This window comes from Trematomus bernacchii, unplaced genomic scaffold (genome assembly GCF_902827165.1).
Source record: "Trematomus bernacchii unplaced genomic scaffold, fTreBer1.1, whole genome shotgun sequence".
NCBI classification, from domain to species: Eukaryota; Metazoa; Chordata; class Actinopteri; order Perciformes; family Nototheniidae; genus Trematomus; species Trematomus bernacchii.
Window position 1 is genome coordinate 8960642 of NW_022987739.1, and position 20801 is coordinate 8981442.

Sequence of the window (20801 nt, forward strand, 5' to 3'; positions counted from 1 at the left end):
ATATATTATTCAAATGTATTACATGGCTTAGTTGAATACTCGATTCTGATTGGTCAATTCAGAACACGTGACACGTTGTTAATCCAGAACAGACAGACCGCTGTCAAGGACTTATTGACCGTTGTTAAGGACGCTCACATCTGCACAAAGAAGTCCGTTCGATTTAACTGTGTATACAGTTTTGGCCGAAAAGCAAACTGCATGCAGTTTGCTTTTCTAACTGACAAGACAAGAGCGACAAGCAAACAGCGGAGAAGTAACGGGCAGAAACCCTCCTTTTTACGCAGCGGTCCAGACATAGACATCAAACGGCGACACATATTCAGTTGCCAGTTACTTTGGCATTAGGGCAGGGATATCTAGATTCTTTCCAAGGTTTGACATAATGAATTGTGCTACTTTTAAAGCAAGCAACGATGTTTTCAAATCTGTAATCAAAAAGCTCCGCCTTCCTGCCGTTGCTACGTTTTTCAAACGGTAACAACGGACTATTTTCCTTAGCGGATGCATGTCAATTTAAATCAATACATACAACTATTTTTTAAATCAATAAAATCATTTTCTAAATCCATAAAAGCATTTCAATGAATAGTGGGAGTCATATCATTACTTTGTTGAGAATGTGGCCATGTAATAAGCGCGATAATGTGCAGCGACTTGGTCATTATGGGGAAAAGAACACATTCAGGCAGATCTAGATCCCTCCGCTTCGCGTCGGGCTCCTGATCAGCCTGTTGGTGTTCTTTTCCCCATAATGACCGCGTCGCTGCACATTATCCCTTACATAGCATGATAGGTCCACTTTAAGTTAGCCTCCTACAGTATAATTACTAATGACAACAAATACTAATTGAGTCAGTTGCCATTGCGCATTTTATATTATATGGATATATATATACATAACAAAAGACAAAGTTTATCTGGATATTAGATCTATTCTAAATAATTAATGTGACTAAAAGAGCAATGACAATGTCTTAAATCGTGTGAAATACTGTCGATTATTTTTAATTTTCAATTTGGACGGTTGCAATTCTCAGGAGACACCTCAAAAGCAACTGTAACGAGATGTTCTTTAATTCATGAGTGATCCTATTCTCCAAATGGAATATAAAGTGATTCAAATGCCTGAACACACCATTTGCTGATAGCCAAGGCAGACACTCCTCCCAATACCTGGACATTCACGGGTCACCGCCTGATTAGCCTCCGTCGTCATTAATGATCCCTTCATCTGAAATATAATTTCAAGACTTTGACAGTGCGGGCAGCAATTTTCAACACGTTATTAGGCTGCTGTCGAAACAGAAAAAGGCGACTTTCACGGTTCTACCAAAGCAAATGGCACTGCAAAACATATTAGACTTGTGAGGCCCAAATGACTGGGTGAGTGAAGGAAGGACTGAAGGAAGGACTGCTGGAGAGAGTCATTATTTTTAAGCCGCTGGATATGAGCCCAGATATTTTTTGAATTGGTGCCTAACAGGAGATTAGGACAGAACCTATGAAGGTCTTGTCATTTCACAGAACTTTTTATGAGGCATCGTAATGTTTGGTGAGTGATGAGCAACTTTCTTTGTGGGCTGGATGATAGAGCGGACCATACTGGGTCTTAGCTTGACAAGCACCTGCCAGCATACAGATGTTGCAACAGTTTAGGGTTACGATGCCAGCTCTTACTTGGATTTAGAAGATTACCAAATTTGACATCTGCAAATTTCAAATGCCCTGTCCTGAACCACAAGTGTGACATGCCATCATTTTAACCGCACCTCACAGCATTTAGTGCTTTTCGAAAAGCCATATTTAAAGGTCTTTGCTCTCAGGCACATACATCTCTCCATATGTTTGGGGCCATGTGCTGCGATCGCCTGAGGGCTGTTAGAGAAATGCCGCAACGGCCAGAACTCTACTTACAGTCAGGAAGAGAGAGGTCAAATCTGTTAATGATTGGCCCACTTCGCTGGACGAGGTGTGGATCTGGCCCCCACTTCCCCCAAACTGCCCTGTTTTTCAAATACGCTGTCCATCTGGCTGAAACACTAAAATACTTCCTACCAGACTGTGGCTGGAACTTCTGTGAGAAACAGAGTGCATCATTGTTCAGGTCTCTGCTCCGCAAACCTTATATATATTAGATGTGGTTATGTTAATCACATTATAAGACACTTTAAAGTTAAATAAAACATGTTGGGTGACATTTGAGTTTTATGCTACTTCTGCAATAAATATGATCTATTAATCATTTAACCAGATAATCAAGCTCACAAAAGGTCTTCACAGAGTAGCTCTGACCAAGACAGCAAAAGTGTTTTAGACGGCATGCCATCAAACATTTAAAACAGAAAACATATTGTATAAAATCACAATGTACAATCCCAAGCAACGTACATGCGAACATTAAATAACAAGCAACGTATCAAAGACACAGTCATTAAAAACATTTTTAAAAAGGACCTTTCTCTCCCACACACTCCCCCGCTGCCTGAGACGCCTCCATTCGACTCCTTTGTTTACTCCCGTAACATAGTGACATCACTATGTTACACTCATGCTTCTATTTGCTAGCGCTCCGACATATTGTAAGTGATAGGCTAAGGGGCGGGACATTTCTAAGTGGTTGAGCAATCACAACAGAGCCGGCCAGCTAACCAATCAGAGCAGACTGGGCTCTGGTATCAGACAGAGGGTGAAAAGAGGTGCTGCAGCACAGGCAGTATGATACCTTACATTAAAGCATGGAGACATGTCACAGTAGAGGGAAAATACAATTATGAAACCTAAAAAATAATATAATAGGGCCCCTTTAAGTCTAGCCTTTAATAGAGAAAAGTTCATTGGATACCAATTCACAATTGTACTTAAGTGAAGGATTCGAGTTCTTCTTCCACCACTGCACGTTTCACCCCATATGATTCACAGGAAAAGAACAACAAAGAAAATCTGAGACAATAAAAGTCTGTCAAATCTGCGGTGTATGTAAAGTGGAAACTCGAGGCATACTGAAGCTGCACAAACAGTCCCCCCTTTGACGAGGAAAACACAGCTTTGAGTTTGAGATGAATTATAATCCCTAACGTACTCCATCCCTATTTTCAAGACAGATTCACCAATATTCACACACATGGATGGATCCAACAGAGAACAAATGGGACACAACAAAAACATGATGATTATGTTGTTTTTCCCCCCCCCCATCACATTGAATTGCATCTTTCATGCCTCCACTTCAGCTCCCAAATGTCTCCGATCCAAGATTCTCCCCATCAAAGTCGTACATCCATCGTCTTCACATGTGTGATGGACAATGTTTACCATGGCCATGATAAACTATTTCCTCATAAACGATTTTGTCACGGCCTTCTGCTGGCTGTCATGTGGTATTCCGCCTGCAGACTAAAACAACCATAATTCACTGGGTGTATTTACCTCCTCAGAGGACAGAAGCTTGACAGATGATAAATGGCCACGGCTGACAATCATCAACACATACCGCCCTGTGTTTGCCTTGAGTATAAGTGGCGCCAGGACATGGAAATAAGACTTTGACATATCACACATAGCACATAGAGAGTCGTGGAGAGAAGGAAAGAAAAAGAGAACAAGAAAGGAGAAGCTGGGAAGTCATGGCTCTATTAGCGACTGGTTGAAATCTCTGATATGCATAATGAGCATGTTTGTTTCTCTGTTTCCTAGTGTGTTGGCTGTGTAATGTTCCCCTACTGTGAATGGATTGATGCTGTACATGCAGACCCAGCAGGGGAGTATCGCAGCTGTAAATTGAAGATGTTTTTCTCTTCCTGCTGCTTCTTTGCGGTAAATTCTTTCAGAATATAAGCGCATGACTCAAAAGATAACACAGTCAGGGTGATGGATGTGTGCCTCCTAACAGCATATTTTTGTATAAAGATGTTTCCGTGTGGCACATGTAGAAAAGTAACCTGCTGCACTACTCTGAAATGTGTTTTCTCAGTATTTGTGCTTGTTGTCAGTGTGCATACAATGGCTATGTGTGTGTGTCAGGGTGAGCTGATGGTTAGAAATGCTCTCATGTAAGTGAAAGCTCTCAACAACAGTAATTGTGTCTATTAACTTCCATACATCCTTGAGGAAAAACATCTACTCCTAATGACACCTCTCTCCTGGCTAAAGGTTATTTGAAATAAAAGCTTCAGTAAATACGAACAAATCTAAACAACACACTGATTCTAAACAGGTTTGTGTAGTATATAGTCACTACAACACTAGGAAAAGACACTAGACACACCACAAAAGTGACAAGCTATGCATATTAAATCCAATACATTATGTAGTGTGCTGGTGATGCACACTGTGAAATCCATAAAACAAATAAAGTGGCAGGAAAAACTAAATTATTTTGGTGAATTTTCATTCAATTCTTTCAAAAGTTTGACTAATGTCCATCTTCACACATAAAAGGTCATTCTTGTTAGTAGAAAATTGTCAAATGTTTTGTATACCAACTTCTAAAAAATGGTATATTATAAAGATAAATATGAGTAAGGACATACTCATAATGAGAAAGATAGCATGCTGATGTTTAGGGTGGCCTATAGTGTTCAACATGTTCAACATGTGTAAAGGAGACCTATCATGCAATATTTGAATAATATATTGTAGGGCCATACCTATATAAGGGATATTTATACGTTTTCTTTTTCAAAATACCAAACAGATCATGCATTTTAGCCATGCCTCATTTCGCTCTATTTTGCTCTCCTCCACCCCCTGTCTTTGCATGCGCTGCAGCTGACCACGCCCCCCTGCAAAGGAGGGGGCCGAGTTACGAGCGTCATGTTACCATGCTGTTACCATGCTGTTACCATGCTGTTACCATGCTGTTACCATGCCACGGCAACCTCTCATTCCCCTGATTGGTGGAGAGTTGGCCATATAGGCGGAGCTCCTCCGTCCTGACGTCAGACTATTTTCAAATCTGTATCAGTCTGTATCAGATCCGTTGCAGCCCCGTTTTTAGAGATTTTGGGTATGGAGGAAAAGAGAGAGGGTTGTGTTTTCTGACACTTGGTGAGTTCCCTGGAACACCGGGGACACATATTCATGTATAAAAGACGTACAAAGGTGCATTTTGCATGATAGGTCCCCTTTAACATATTCATTTAGCTTGTGATCATGGTCATTTGATAATTTGCAATACAAATAAAGACTAGTGGCGGCTAATGGGAAGTTATTTGATCATAAACCATAAACATGAATATCTATTGCATAGCAATCTATAAACCCAGTAACATCTGCTACTGTATGGAACCCATCCCATGGTTGTTGATGAGCATGATAATTCAGTCTGTAAAGTGGTATCCTGAAGGCCAAACTGACTTTTTCATCCCTAGAGCGACACTGCAAGCTCGTCTCGTAGGTAAAAAGAAAATTGTTTTCTTTTATGTCGAATACTATGTACTTGAAAATGTGACTTTGAATACTTACTGTATTTCAAAAGAAGCACTTCTCAGCCGCACTTAACTCCTGACAACAATCTCAAATCCAGTTTTACTTTTTATTCTCCTTACCTTCATACGGCACCTTTTAAAAACACAAAAACTTGTTTTTTTTTCTACCAGTAAACATGGCTGTGCTCCATGTACTGAATGTACCTCCTCCACATGAAACAAGGATAATTCCTAATCATCAAGCCTTTCATCCAGGTAAAGTACACCCCTGAACACAATATGAATAAGCACCAAGTCTTTGATCCTCCCCTAACAAGGAAGTGTGCAGTGTTGAGAGTCTTGAATAAAAAGTGGAGAAAAACACCACTTTTTATGGATGCTGGTCTGCTATTTTCCCCAAATTAAGCAGTTTCGTCTCAATTGCAGCTTCCCCCAAATGTTGAGTTGCATCTGTCCGAAAATGTTTTGCCACATCTTGGATAGACTAATATGGCCTTGCCCTTGGACATTGAGCTCTTTGCTACAGAAAAAAAGACAATTATTGTTTTCATCTATGCAACACTTAAAGAAACACTTCAGCTTTTGAAGTGCTACTGGAATGCCTCAGTACTCAATCCTCCTTACTGCTTTATGTGCCACACATTATCTATTTGTCAGAGAATTAGAAGATTAGTCATGTCAGACCTCGCTTCCTTTGTGGTCTCTCTGTGAATTAGGCTCTGTGAAGGACGTTTTTCAAGGATCCTTTGTGTTTGTATTTATTTCGCAGGAACATACTTTGCTTGTTGGGCACACATGGGGAGTCTACAGCTGTTCCCCTTCCTCAACCCTGCCAACTATTACGATGGATCTGAAACCTAACACTTGGTTGCATTAGGGTTTATGCAAGAACATGTATTCCCTGTGTATTTAAGTCAAACAAATACAAAGCCATTAACATGGCGTGATTTTAACTTCCAAACTTCAGAAGAATATGCATTCCACCGACAAAATTGAACTTTTCCATCAAATGAAACTCAATTTATTCCTTTTAGACAGTTACAATCGGGTCAAAGTCAACAGCATGACATGTGGAGGCACTTCTGTTGAAAGTTAGTGATGCATCTCATATCCAAATAGTTTGAGAAGGGCTCTGAGGATTTAGATCACTGTCAAGATACAGTATATTTGATTTGTTCAATTTCAGCCCAGTGAAAATCCTAAGAACAGGCCGTTTTCAGAATGTCAATGTTGTGTATCATAGCCATCATAATGCTCACATATCCTGCTTCAGGACTCTAAGGTCTCTTCAGAATCCCGTGCACACTGTGAAACGGATGATTCCCAGAGATATCCCGGGGATATTGGATTTCCCCGGCAGATGAAACTATTTGTAACCAATATGTCAATTTTTCCAGTCTGTTTGCAAGGGGCAGGGAAGGCGGTTTCTGACATCTCTCACACATGCGGACACATGTTCTGCTGACCAGCGAAAGCTTCACGTTTATATATGGAGAGATTACTGCAGCAATATATGAACATCCTGTCCAGGTGACAGGGTCAGCTTAAGAGCAGGCTCACATTCGGAGCATATTGAAGCGTGGCACTGCTCCCTGCCATCAGATTTGCAGCACAAATCCACTAAAGTATTTTAGATATTATGCTAGTTGTGATTAATATGCATGAGATAAAATATAAAAAAAGACTGACTAATGAACTGAAATGCACTATGCTATCTCGGGTCACTGTTATATTTGCCTAAATTCAAATCAGTCAGGCAAGATATGAAAGATGTTCCAGATTTCATTAAGGTATTAGAATAATAATGGAAGAATGCAGACAAAAATAGCTGCCTCCAGATAAATCAGCCAAAGATAACATTGCCAGATCGATCAGAGCTGGCAGCAGCCCAGCGCACAGCGAGCGTATCTACTTTTCACAAGGAATTTCTGCTCAGACTGATGTATATTGGAGCAGGCAGGCAGATGCAGTCATTGTCAGCTCCTCTGTCCTCTGCTCCTCTGTCTGAATTGAGAAAAGACAAGACTTATTGGCTCCTTAAATGAAATCACTTCCCTGTGACACAAGGGTGTCTCCCAGAATTTGTTTATTGTGCCAGGTTTCATTAAACTTGTTTTAAAATAAAGGGATACTCACAGTCTTCTCTGTTTTAGTCACGTCACTTAAAATGGTTAATGCTGAAGGGTTACACCTGCCCTGCAGCGTGTCTGTGAGCGATTGTCATAGTCCAGCTCTGTAAGTGTTAATTTTCCACAAGTCTCTTATTTACTCAAAAATCTAGACAGATCATCACCATTTAAAATGAGTTCCTGAGCATGCTACTATTTAGCATAGTGACATAAACATGTTTTATTCAAATGAGTACCGATAAGAGCACGGGAGGAAGCCATATTCCCCTCAGTGCCAGCAGGCAGGCACGTAGACAGATCTAGCCTTGCTGACTGAATTGTGCTTTTTTCCCTGAAAATTGGCACGCTCTGGCTCACTAGAGGCACACTATGGTGTTGTCAATAACAATGACTGCCTGTGGCTTATTTATTTTCTTATCAGCCTTAATCAGTCTGTGTTGACAGTGACATCTGCGCTCAGCAATATCCAAATGCTACCCGTTAAGATCCATGTACATATTTGTTTAGTTTTGTCTCATACGGCTGCAGTGTATAATTGGAAATTTGTGTTTGAAGATACAATTGACCATCTATTGTGGGGTATAGTTACATATGTTCTTATACAGCTTGATTCAGATGTCTATGGAGAGCACAATGTTTTTACAGCCATTTGACTATCAAATCCTTTTGATTTCTATTTTCTCTTTTGTTAAACTGATGAGTTATGCTTTGAAAAACATTTTATATCAAAGAACCAAGTCATCTTAAATCTTGGGACGTAATACAAAAAGAACTAACTTTTACAATGTTGTGTTGGAGGTCACTCTCATAGTATTTTTAAGAAAGCAAGTGTTTTAAAAAGGAGCGAGGGACGTGCATGCACTAACTAACAAAGAGGTATTTTCTTTAGTACAGGTTTTTTAAATCTCATATGTAGAACCTTTTAAATAAAACAATGAGGGACATTTTCATCATTTTTCAATAAAACACTGTATAATAAAAGTTATTCACTTTGGAGTTCTTTGTAGACGATTGAGTGAAGTTGAATAAAAAGACTGACCTTTTGCCCTCTAGTCTGTAACTGAACAGATAGCTGCTGGTTTTGGACAGCTGTATGACTGACTGCATCTCCACTGAGGAGCACATTTTTCCACTTTTCTGCCCGGCTCAACTGCGGGGTATGCCGAGAGGCGCTTGCCTGTCTGGAGCAGTGACGCTGGACTTGTGTGCAAATATGTGTGTGTGTGTGTGTGTGTGTGTGTGTGTGTGTGTGTGTGTGTGTGTGTGTGTGTGTGTGTGTGTGTGTGTGTGTGTGTGTGTGTGTGTGTGTGTGTGTGTGTGTGTGTGTGTGTGTGTGTGTATCTCGGGCTGTGTAGTGTATGTGTACCGTCCATGTCTACCTCTCTCACTTGCTGAAACATATCCGTCCAAATTTGACAGTGCGGGGGCAGACAGCCATGTTGCAGAATTCTGATAATTTAAATGCTCAGAGGCGCTTGAAAAGCAGAGGTGTTAAAAAAAAAAGAGAAAGACACATGAAGAGAAAGATAGAGAGCAATCCTCTGCATGCCTCCATATCACATAAGGGACTGCCTGCCACTTTCTTGTGAAGAATAATGCTCACTTGTCAATCTTCCAAGAGCCAGTCAGATAGCCGCCAGTCCCACGGAGACCTATTGAGGTGTATGCTTTGTTTCATCTGGGGCACGCCTCAAAGGAGATCAGAACTGTTGTATGCGCGAATTGCCTCCAAAATATAGGGTAGCAAAAAATAGCACATTTGATACAACGCTTGAGCTGATGTGCTATCTTGATCCGTACAGTAAACAACATATTTACTATTTTCATTTGCTTGAACAGAAATATACAGAAATAAATGTGAAGCTGGGACCTCTGATATATAGCATTTACAAACTGCAGTCAAGGCTTCACTTTGTGTAAAACACTTTTTGAACTGCTATTCAATAGTAAAATTGTCCCTGAACCGTTAAATAAAAATGAGATTTATCACTGCCCTAATTACTTAAATTGCTGCCTGATGATAAATCGACTAGCACGCGGTTATGTACACAAAGGTACTGCATTCCTCCAGAAAAAGCAATTCTCTGTAGTCCATAGCACAAACTATAAAGGTGTCAAGTGATTTATCTATGCGGCAATGCAAATAAAGAAAAACATACCCAGCAGCTTGAGAACGAGGTCTGCATATCTGTCCACACAAACATTTCCGTGTCATTTTGAAATACACTTCCTATTATAGTTTCATGATGCATAGCACTGAAGCAAGCAAAAAACCTCGATTGTCTAACAGTTGGAAACATAACTTTACCACCAGAATGTCTTATTTCCCTAAATAAAGTGAACAGCTAATGACAATGCTCTAACAAGTCCAAAGCAGCAGACCGTGCCCTCAGCTTGCAGCGACTGTGTTGAAAGAGATTCTGTCCTAAACATCCCACGGGTCGTTTTAAATGAGAAGGTTTATATCAGTGTATCTCGTGCACAGAGAGAGAGGGGAAGAGATTGAATGTTTTGCAAATTATTCACAGGGATTATAAATCACTGCGGTGTCAGTGTTTCCAATGATGGGAGAAGATGCTTCCTCATTTCTTAATCCAAATGACATGGAAAACAACAGCTGCAGCAATAAAACCCTCTGCCATAAAAGAAGGATACATAAATGTGCAAAAAAGAAAAGCCTGGGCTCGTCATTAAACATGTGTGTGAGTATCTCAATGTCATCTCAATGACTTGATGCCCATTTTATTGTTGCACTTGCTTGTTTCGGTCTTGTGTATTCAATTGTCTAATTCATTTATCTCATTCATGTCTTCTTTATTTTTATCTTATTGGCTTTTAATTGTTATTGTTTCCATGTGTGTAATGCCCTTTCTAACACTCTTGAGAAGTGTTTTTATGTTGTGTTTTTTTTACCTTGCCTTTAGGGCATTTACACAACGAATAACTGAGGAAGAATCCAACATCTTTATATTGGTCAACAAAATACACAACATTATGTGACAGCTTCATATTTCTCAAGAATCCAGGTGTCGTAAAAACGACACATTTAATAATGATGGTATTTTTATAAACAGCATACTCCCAGATGCTCAGAAAGATACATCAGCTTGATATGTTCGCACAAGCTGCTGGCAGATGGAAGACCATCTTCAGAAAGTGAATGCAGGTTTTAGAAAAGAGATGTTGGTCCTCTATGGGGCTGTCACTGCTCCATCCGCTCAAACTGTTTGCAGCCTATTCCTTTGTCATGTTGCACTGTTCTCTGCATTTGTGAATGACAAACTAACAGCACATGTGACATACAGTTGTTGTTGTTGTTGTTGTTGTTGTTGTTGTTGTTGTTGTTGTTGTAGTATTGCAGTTCAGTATACCATCAGTTGTTGAGGGATACATGGCACATGGTGACAGTGCAGTTAATGAACTTCCACTTCCAACATAATTACCCAACTTATATTTAATATTTGACATCTTTTTTAAAAGGTATTTTGCATTAAAGGGGCCCTGTGAGACTTTTCTTTTCATGTAAATGGCCTGCAAAGGATAATATCACGTTCATGCTAGAGGGAGTTTCTCTCACACACTCCCCACCCCCCCCCCCTGCCTTTAATGCCTCGCTTGGACTCCTTTCCGTAACATAGTACATCATTATTTAAAACTCACGCTATCCAAAACATTGTACGTGACAGGCTAAGGGAAGGGTCATCTCTAACCGGTTGACCAATCACAACAGATCTGGAAAGCTAACCAATCAGAGCAGACTACTGGGCTCTGGTTTCAGACAAAGGGTGAAAAGAGGTAGTATTTTTGAACATTTAAGCATGTAAACTTGTCACAGTAGAGACACAATATACAGATATGAAACCTGAAAATGTGCCTAATGTGGCCCTTTTAACCCCTAAGCCACCAGAAGCCTTTTCTTTTGTGTAAATTAATCTTATTTCTCTCAAATTTGCTGAAATCTAACCATGGATTTTTGGCTTCATTATAGATGCTACATTAAAACATGTTGAATATCCCAGCCTTCCTGTCAAGGACCACTTCCTAAAGACAAAATTACTCAAATCTACAACAGATTAAGGAACGGATAATACTGCATTTGATTTTTCATGAAGAAAGGCTTGTTCACAATTATCATTCCATTCACACACTGTCTCTATCTGCTTATGCCTGTTCAGGGTTGTATCCACTGCACATCTGTCTTAATCCAGTCGATGGACAGGAAAACACCTCAGCCCAGGACCTCATGTCTTTGACGGATGAGAGGACACTTGAACTGTAGACACACACGCACACACACACACCGTAAAGATTAAAACCCTGGTCGACACTATATTTTGAAACTAAATGCAAACCAAAGAGCTCCTTCATTATCTTAACAAATATTTCACTGCAGTAAGTACACTGTGACCTCGAGTCTGAATCAGAACAGACAAACTTTAAGAACTAAAGTTGCCGTCGTTTTTTCCCCTCTGACAGCAATGATAAAACGGCTAATAAATGACTGATGAGGGACGATATTCTGCAACAGTCACTCCCTCCCAAGGCGAGTGTCACCCTGTGTCTCTCTCCATTTGCTGCACTTTGTCATTATGCACGGCGGCAGCTGAGATGGTTAACTACACTTAGGCCGGGTGAGAACGTGTGGTGACTCTGGCTAATGAAGGTGAATTACAATGACACTTCATTTCCACATTAGCCTCCCTCTTTCCTCTCCTCACTTTTCTCTGTGGGTTCACAGTGACCCGATACACCCCGCTCATCTGTGTCCTGTGACGGCTGCAGACACAAGCTCACACACACACACACACACACACACACACACACACACACACACACACACACACACACTCATGTTTTTATTAATATACTTACGAGGACTGTCTATTCTCTATCCAGAATCATGCAGACATTTGCAGCTTAAATGCACTAAAACAACAAGTCACATTCTTTAACCCTTAATTCAAAAACAATATAACCTTTGGTTTCAGGTTGTGCTCCGGCTTGTGGCAGTGTCACAATGCTATACAGAAGAGACCCCCCCCCCCCCCCCCCCAGCAAAGCTTTGCAAGGCAAATTCTAATGAAAATCAATGCCTTCACTTGTGATTTGCTGTGTTTCACCTGCAAATGTCTGCAGGTTCTGACCTTGACCTTCACCTAATGCTAATTGTAACCTTAAAAAGGGGTAGTTTTGATTTTGTGACATTTTTGCTACTTATCATAATTGGCAGGTTATCTTTTTTTTGCATAGATTTTGAAGTAGTGTGATTAGCCTGGGTTTCTGTAATTGAAGGATAAGGCTGCTGATGATCTATATTTTTGGAGACTGATCAAATCTCCAAATGTAACTTCAACTATATCAGACGGTGAACACATAAATGTTTGTAGGCTGAACTCATTGTTGGTTTGAATTGTCATATGATTTGTTTAAAAGTCAAACACAGAATATCACCACAAGTTATTTTCAATACAAATGACTCCTCATTTCAATACATTTCTGTATGAAAGCCACAAATGTTTCTATTAATGAAACAAATGTAATATTACCAATATCTCACACACGTTTTCAATCCTTGGCTTGTTCTTATTTTAGATACTACTTCTATACCTTATGACGACAGTGGTAATTATTGTTGTAAGCAGAAGCAGCAGTATCCTGTGGTATCCACAGAGCCATTTGTCTGTGATAACATGATGAGACAGTGATTGAAAGGCACAACGCCAGAGAATCTGGAGGTTTTGGACATGCAGAGGGCACAGATGGACGCTGACTGACCCAGAGGAGCTACCTGGGGCAGAGAGTCAAATCTGAAGGAAACTGGGAAAGTCATTTGATGTTGACTAAATAAGTTGGGTTTTATTGTTTTTTCAATGTTAATGCTTTGGTATAGGGTTTATTATTAACATTAAAAATATGTCATAGGTAAAAAGGAACTAAAAACTGAACTGAGCTAACATAAGAGTTACATTTATAATTTAGTTTAAAAAGAAAAGGAGATCACATACCACTTCTAAGGTGTTGCTGTGTACCTGAAGAGATGTCTCTGATGTTGTTTCTTTAGTTTTATATTCCTTAAAGACTCAATCTACTCCACTTTCAGAACTAGCAATCTGACTGACCTACTGTGTGACAGGTGAGTCAAATCAGGTTCAACGTAGAACCAGAACCCATAGAGTGGTTATTCATTCCCACATTTGACAACATTCAATGAGCCAACCGAATCTACTTAAAAACTAAATGCAATAAAGAAAATAAATACTCAAAATCTTAAATGTCTTCTTAATTTGAACCCAAGTTTAGAAATAAAGTTGGATAATCAAGCAAATATACTATTTGTTGGTCTTGAACTCATTTTTCCTGATTCAAATGAAGCAGGAAAACACATCAACACAAGTTTGAGTTTGTGAATAGCAAGGTATATTAGCTATAATAATGTATTATTTGGATTTTCCATGTTATAATTCTCACATGTTGTTTAATGTATACACACAGCATATATTGCACGCCTGCAGTTCTGAGAGAGAGACCCCTCCTCAGAGATATTATTCTTCCCCAGCTAGCATCTGCGTTAATTGACAGGACAAGCTAACACCCTTTTCCAGTGCCAAGTATTGATGAATTCCCACTTACCCATCAAGTTGAATAAAAACAGTGATGGATATGTATTCACCAACATGTAAATATTTCCTTTTTTTGTAAAAGGTTATGTGCACTGAAACACAAAAAGTCTCACTTTTCTTTCAATCATCTACCACCAGTTTACATATTCTAGGAATGAGTTGTGGGAGAGTCCTGTCACCTTCCTGCTCTGTTACAAGATTCATTTCATAATCCCTGCTAATACTTTCATTTTCGATTCTCTTTTAGGTGGCTAACTCACAGCATGGTTGTTATAATATTAATTGACTGCTTTCAACGTCTTCTAAATGATGTAATGGATTCTCCAGATTGTCTCCGAGCAGACTCATGATACCGTGTACATGATTTTATAAAGGCTTGGGAATTAAGCATGGAGTATATGACCCCAATTAGCGCTTATCTCCATTACTTCGAGCGCTGCAGTCCCATGGGGCGGATTTGAGACGATCATTGTCAGTCAGTATGAGAAGTCAGGGAACTTTGAGAATGACACTGTCTCAGTCCGTCAACTTTATCTTGAGAGATTTGGCTTACTCGTAATAAAAAGTCATTTTTGTATGCAGAGAAATGTGGTGTTACTATGAAAAGACAAGTCAGCAGTTTCTTCTCCTGGGTGGTGGCTTAATAACACTGAGTTGCTGCTGAGGGTGTTGATTAGATGCAAAGGTGAAAATCTAAGATGCTGAAAGAACTAACAAACCAATATATATTCATGAGGTTAATTACAGGATGTGTTAAAATTATACCTTTTCATTATCATGCCCACTGTCGAATAACAAATAGCACTGGAAGGTGTCGGATTACAAATCAGTGCCAATTATATAGATATTACGAGTCAATGCTTTTTCTGAGGTTGGCAGATTTGTGCTTTTATTGAACTGAGGTGCTTTACAAGTACACTAAATTGTTCCGAGTCTGCTGTCAGACAGTGTTTTATTTACTGTTTGTTACTTTCACTGTGAATCAGCTTGCATTGGGTGTTAAAAGATAAAATGAGTTGTGGGGACAGCTGTTGGGTGAAGGTGAATACACAATAAATCATTGCATTGACTGTCAACAGAGGAACATTTTTCAGTGGCTACAAGGAAAGACAGAATAATATCAGTATTGTCAGGCACAAAATCATTTTTACAATGAGTGATTACGAAAATAGCACATTCCATAAATCATGCAATGATTATTATAGTTTGTGGGGCATGGTAATACTAATAAAACATTACATTTAAGATCCGAGATATCATTGATATTTCTTTTTTTTTAAGACAAATGTAATGACACAGTAATTTGGCATGTTGATTAAGTTAAAATTCTCAAAACAGTGATTCGAATACTAAAATGTTGTTTTCTAGCTTCATTCATCTCATCAATCTCTGATTTCTCGCAGATTCTAAATAAAGCCACTAATTATATCACGTTTTCACAAAGGGCACAACATTCAAGGTATATGAAACACACTGATTGCTCACTGATTTACAATTGTGTTGTACAATTGGTGTTGTTATATCATTTTCAACCAACAAGTGGCTTGTGAACCAGCTCATGCCAAGAATCACCAACTGGAGCGGCGTTTCAATGCTGCATAATCACCTTGCTTATTATTCAGAGTAGACTATCCACTGTTGATTAATGCCTTTGAGCAAATATGTACAAGAGGGTCTGGTTAATCTGCAGTGCTGTTTCAATCAAGTGGACTTTTGTTTCGTCCAGCCGTCTAGTTTGCCCACCAGCCTTGCACTTTCACATGGCCATTATGTATTGATCCCAGCAGAGAGGAGATTTGGTTAGACTTGACTGCTTTTACCTCCTGCCTCACTCATCTGTCTCTACATCTCTCCTTCCTTAGAGAGTCGTAAGTCCTCTGAGCATTTGATCATGCCGTGGTAACAGTGGGCACCCCTGTCAGCCGCCCTGACCCCAGTGGACCTCTGCCACTATCGACCAAGTGACCCAGTGTACTGTTGAGGGAAAACAACGTTTCCTGCAATCGCTACGAGGTCCCTGAGCAGAGAGGAGGAAGCCGGCGATGTGACTGACACAGGGTGACAAACACTTTGAACTCAACAGGAAATTAATGCAGGGAGCGCTGCTCAAGGCACAACACATTGCATGCGGCACACTTCAATTGACACGTCTACCCAGATGACACATGATGATACCTTGGCTGTGGCCTGGGTTCAACTTGTGATTCTCTGCATCTGGTTGTCCTCCAGTGCTGCTGGCACACTGGCCACATAAAGACGGACCCTGCAGATACAGCGGCTGCCCTGTGAATACCAATGTAAATGGCTTAGCTTTCCATCCCAGAACAAATCTCAACATGGCATCAGCAACTTTACAAACTTAATGTAGAAGGTGCATTGGCAGTTATGCTATTAAATGGCCCCATTTAAAGCCCAGTTGAGGATCAGCCGTGAACAGTCTATGCCCATCAGTCACTGCTTTTATACCAAAACACTTTTTTCTGTGTGGGAAGTGACAGCATCTGGTTTTTGGCCTCGGTGGTCCCTGGAATTTAGGCGCTTAACCTTGCATGCCTACCGGGCTAAAAAGCAGTTTGTTAGTCTTGTTCCACACTTTGTTCCTGCCCTACCCCAATGAACCCTTTAACACGACCTGCAGATTTATACGAATGTTTGATTTCAAACATAGTTTCTCCCACAACAACAACAAAAGACCTGATGGTCCTTCGAAATATCTACGAAAGAGCTAATTTCACTGATCTGCCAGCCACAGCTGTGAGCTATAACATCATCGTGAGTCGTAATGTGACTACTTGATATCACCTTCAAGTTAAAAAGCCCCCGATGTACTCAAGACAAAACAACCATTCAACATCTGTTGGGATCCCCCTGGCCCTGCTTTATTGCGTTTGAACAGTGCGTGTGCAGGGAGGAAATATCGTAGGTCCCCACAAGACAGACAGCACTATGTTCATTTAGCATAATGACTGCACTGCACCGTAGGCTCCTGCATCGAGTTGCAAAGTCAGGCCACAGCCCGTCATTAAAAAGCTATCCCAGGAAGGACATCTGCAGCGGCGGCCCGACTTGTGCTGTACGTAAAGGGTGAAAGCAATCAATCAGGCGGCAGCGCCTCCATAATCCATTACACTCAACGTTATTGAAATACATTCAAATTAAAAGTCTATTTCCAGGGCCTCTGCTCGAACATGTAATGGGCACCATTCATAGCGCTGAGTGTCAATACTATGATTATCACAAATAAGCTCAAAGCAATTTACTTTTCAGTATTAGCAGAGAAATGTCTGGGAAGGTGGAAGCTTCCCTGACGTCAGACCACCTGATAATTTAGATCTATTTTTGATTGTTGGAGATATGAAACCCCAGCTCAGATATCATTAATTGCTTGTCCTCCCTTTTTCGGTCAACATAATGCTTTTCCCCTCTTCCTATCTGCAATGTGATCCATTGAATCTGAGATGTAATTTACATGATTGGCAAGACATCTTATTGTAAGACATCAGACAAAAAGTTTAAACAGGAAGCTTTAAAGGTCATGCCAGTAATTTCATCAGCTCAGAGATGTACTGAGGATAGATTTCAGGGCTTGCCACTAACAATGAAACAAATGCAGGAAGATTTTCAGGATCATTTGGCTTATGACACGTAAAGTAAGTATAATACTCATAACATCCTTGGATCAATCTCACATTTGCTTCAGAAAGCAAGAACTTAGTGAATGATCAGTATTAAATCTTTACTCAAAGCTGATTCTCAAATCTATATTTTCAAAATTGCTTTTTTTCAAATTCGCAGACCTTCAATCAAATCTATACGCACAAATAGTCCAGCAGCAGAGCGGCCATGGGTGAAATAAACTGTTAATATGAATTGAAAAAGTGTATTTGATTCATTGATGCATTCTCATTTTAATAAAATGAAATCAGATTAGATCTCACAACGCTTCACTCATGCTATATTGAAAGTGACCTGCAGCTCTAGACGTTAAATTAAAATGCAAACCTACAGTGTTTTCTTCTCTTTGTTTTCTCAGATGGGTTTATCTCCTTCATTGCTTTAGGTCCAGCATGTGAACTAGATTATTATTCATTATATAAAAAAAGCTCTACCTAAATGATTTAATAACCAAGAGTCATTCTTAACACTTGTTGAATCCATACTAATCCTCAAAAGAATACATGCTGGGAAAATGATTTCTCTCTTTAGGCTGAGAATAGAAGTGGAGCACGCTTTGCATTTTGGCGTCTTAACAGATTATTTGACTAAGACAAACTACTACACAAATAGGACAATGACAACACAAAGGCGAAGGAGGCAATATGAGAAAGATCACAGACAAAAAAAAATGTTCTTGGAGATGTATGCTCGCTCACAGTTGCGGGACCCTGTGGGACCACTTGGCCAGGATTAGCATGACAAGGTTCTTCCAGCAAAGGCCCTCCTGAATCTTAATGAGAAACAGTCCAACAGAGACATTCATAATGTATTTTATATCTTGTCTTCATAGTCTCCTTGCACCTTCGCCACCAGCAAGGAAACTCTGAATCAATATTCAGTTGCACTGCACACCTGTAGTCAAGGTCAACTGTTTTCCCTCTACTTATCAATTATAAACACCGTACCTCGGCCCCTCGCCGGATTTATGGATCTCATTTTTGTCCCACTGCGAACGACTCATAGGCGCGGGGCTTGATGAGACATGGCCATTCCAGTCAATAGATCCTGATGCCTTAACCATTGGAAAGAGAACATATGATGCATATTTTTGCATTAATAAGTACAATTCAAAAATCCATGTTTTCATTAGACTTTTTATTAGCTTGCAGTTACAAGTATTAAAATCTGTTTTAGCAAATAATTTATGATTATATTTTACTGGAGCATGGCCGGGTTTGTTCTATTATTGATTCTCCTTTATTTCTGCTTAAGTATAAACATATGCACTGGAGTGACCTTCACATTAAGATGTTTCCATTCCTCAGGATGATTCAAATGGTGGGCGATGTTATTCAGAGCTCTGGAGTACAGTTGCTTCGTTCATGAATCCCCATATGATTGTGAGTTATTTTTAATCTGTTAATACATATTTTAAGCAGTACCTGCTCTTATGAAGGCTTTCAGAGCACATACAGAGGCTCAGCATGTTGTTCAAAGTTTCTTTGATATGAAAGATACCCATTGGTTATTGAGTTTCCATTTACATGACACTCCCGGTTACATTTAATCTAATCTTCAACTGGAACAATCATATCTTCCCGTGAGGAAAGGTAACAAACTTCAGTTGCGTCTGTGATAGGCTTTGTTCAAATGTAGATATCTGAGATTGCTGGCCCGCTTCAATTTGAAGTTGAAGTGTGTTTTCTTATAACTCCAAACTTGCTTATTACAACAACAGCAGCGCTTTGAGTGTTAAGACGTAAGTGGGTACCCTAGCAAAACAAAAAGTGAAGGTAAGCGGCCATTAAGTTGTTACTTATTCCTTCTCTTCTTGCTGAATGATGAATGGAGATGTTGATGCTGTGTGATAAAGCAGCATAATGGATTAGTTTGCATGAGTCTGGGCATACAGGGGAGCAGTGTGGGAGTTATCTATATTGGCCTGCAGAAGCTTGTACACGGCAGATCCCGTCGTTATTGCTTGAGGCTTCCCTCCAGCGAGTGCCAATGAGTTTATCAGACAATGGTTAGATTTACTGATAAGACAGACTCTCTCTCTGCTGCAAAGGAACTGAACACGAGTAAAGAATGCATCGTGCCTATTTACTGAGAAACAACGTGATAACTCATAACATTACGTGGGGGAATTGTGTTATACTCTATTGGTTGTTCCTGATGTGTAATGTGCTGCATACATTAGTACGATATGTTTCTGATAAATGAGTCAATATTTAATATTACAGATTTTGAAATATTCTTTCAACATTATCTGTTTCTTTCCTGTCGGACGGACCAGTCAATGCAATCACTACACAAGGATAAAAATGGTTTATTTTTGCAGGAAACCAGCACCTAAATGAATAGTAGAGGAATCAATGGCATTTGCTTGTGTGCTATAGCTCAAGGTTTTTAATGTTTAGTGAGTTAAAATCATGGTAGCTCTTTGAAAAAAACAAAAGTATGGGCATTATTGAGGGGTAACCACATGTGGTGTGTCTTACGTTTTTTATAAACTGCCACAGTACACATGCATAACTTGCTGGTCTATACATTCATCTAAATGGCTATTTCAAGATCCATCCTTCCTCTTCCTTTGTTAAGATATTTCTTATTCTGATTACAAGAGCTTCTGCAGGTCTCACCTTGAAACCCAGTCGTACAAATTAGCTGTTCCCCCTTGAGGTAGATTGGGACTCTGTGTACTGGCAGGGAATAGTTTATTTCATCTTTTTTTTCTGAGTCACTCGCTCTCATCCTTTTTTCATTTGAAATCCTGCATCTGGTAATTTCATAATTATGGGAGGGAATTATAACGAAGGCAGCTGGAGCTGCAGGTTAATTGGATTTTTCACCTCGACGAGACCGGATCTAAGTCGCCCATGGGCCGCAAATCTGCACATTTGAAGTTGGGGACAGGACAAAAGAGGCTGAGGGAAGAAAAGAGTGAGCCGTTAAAGGGTCCCCTT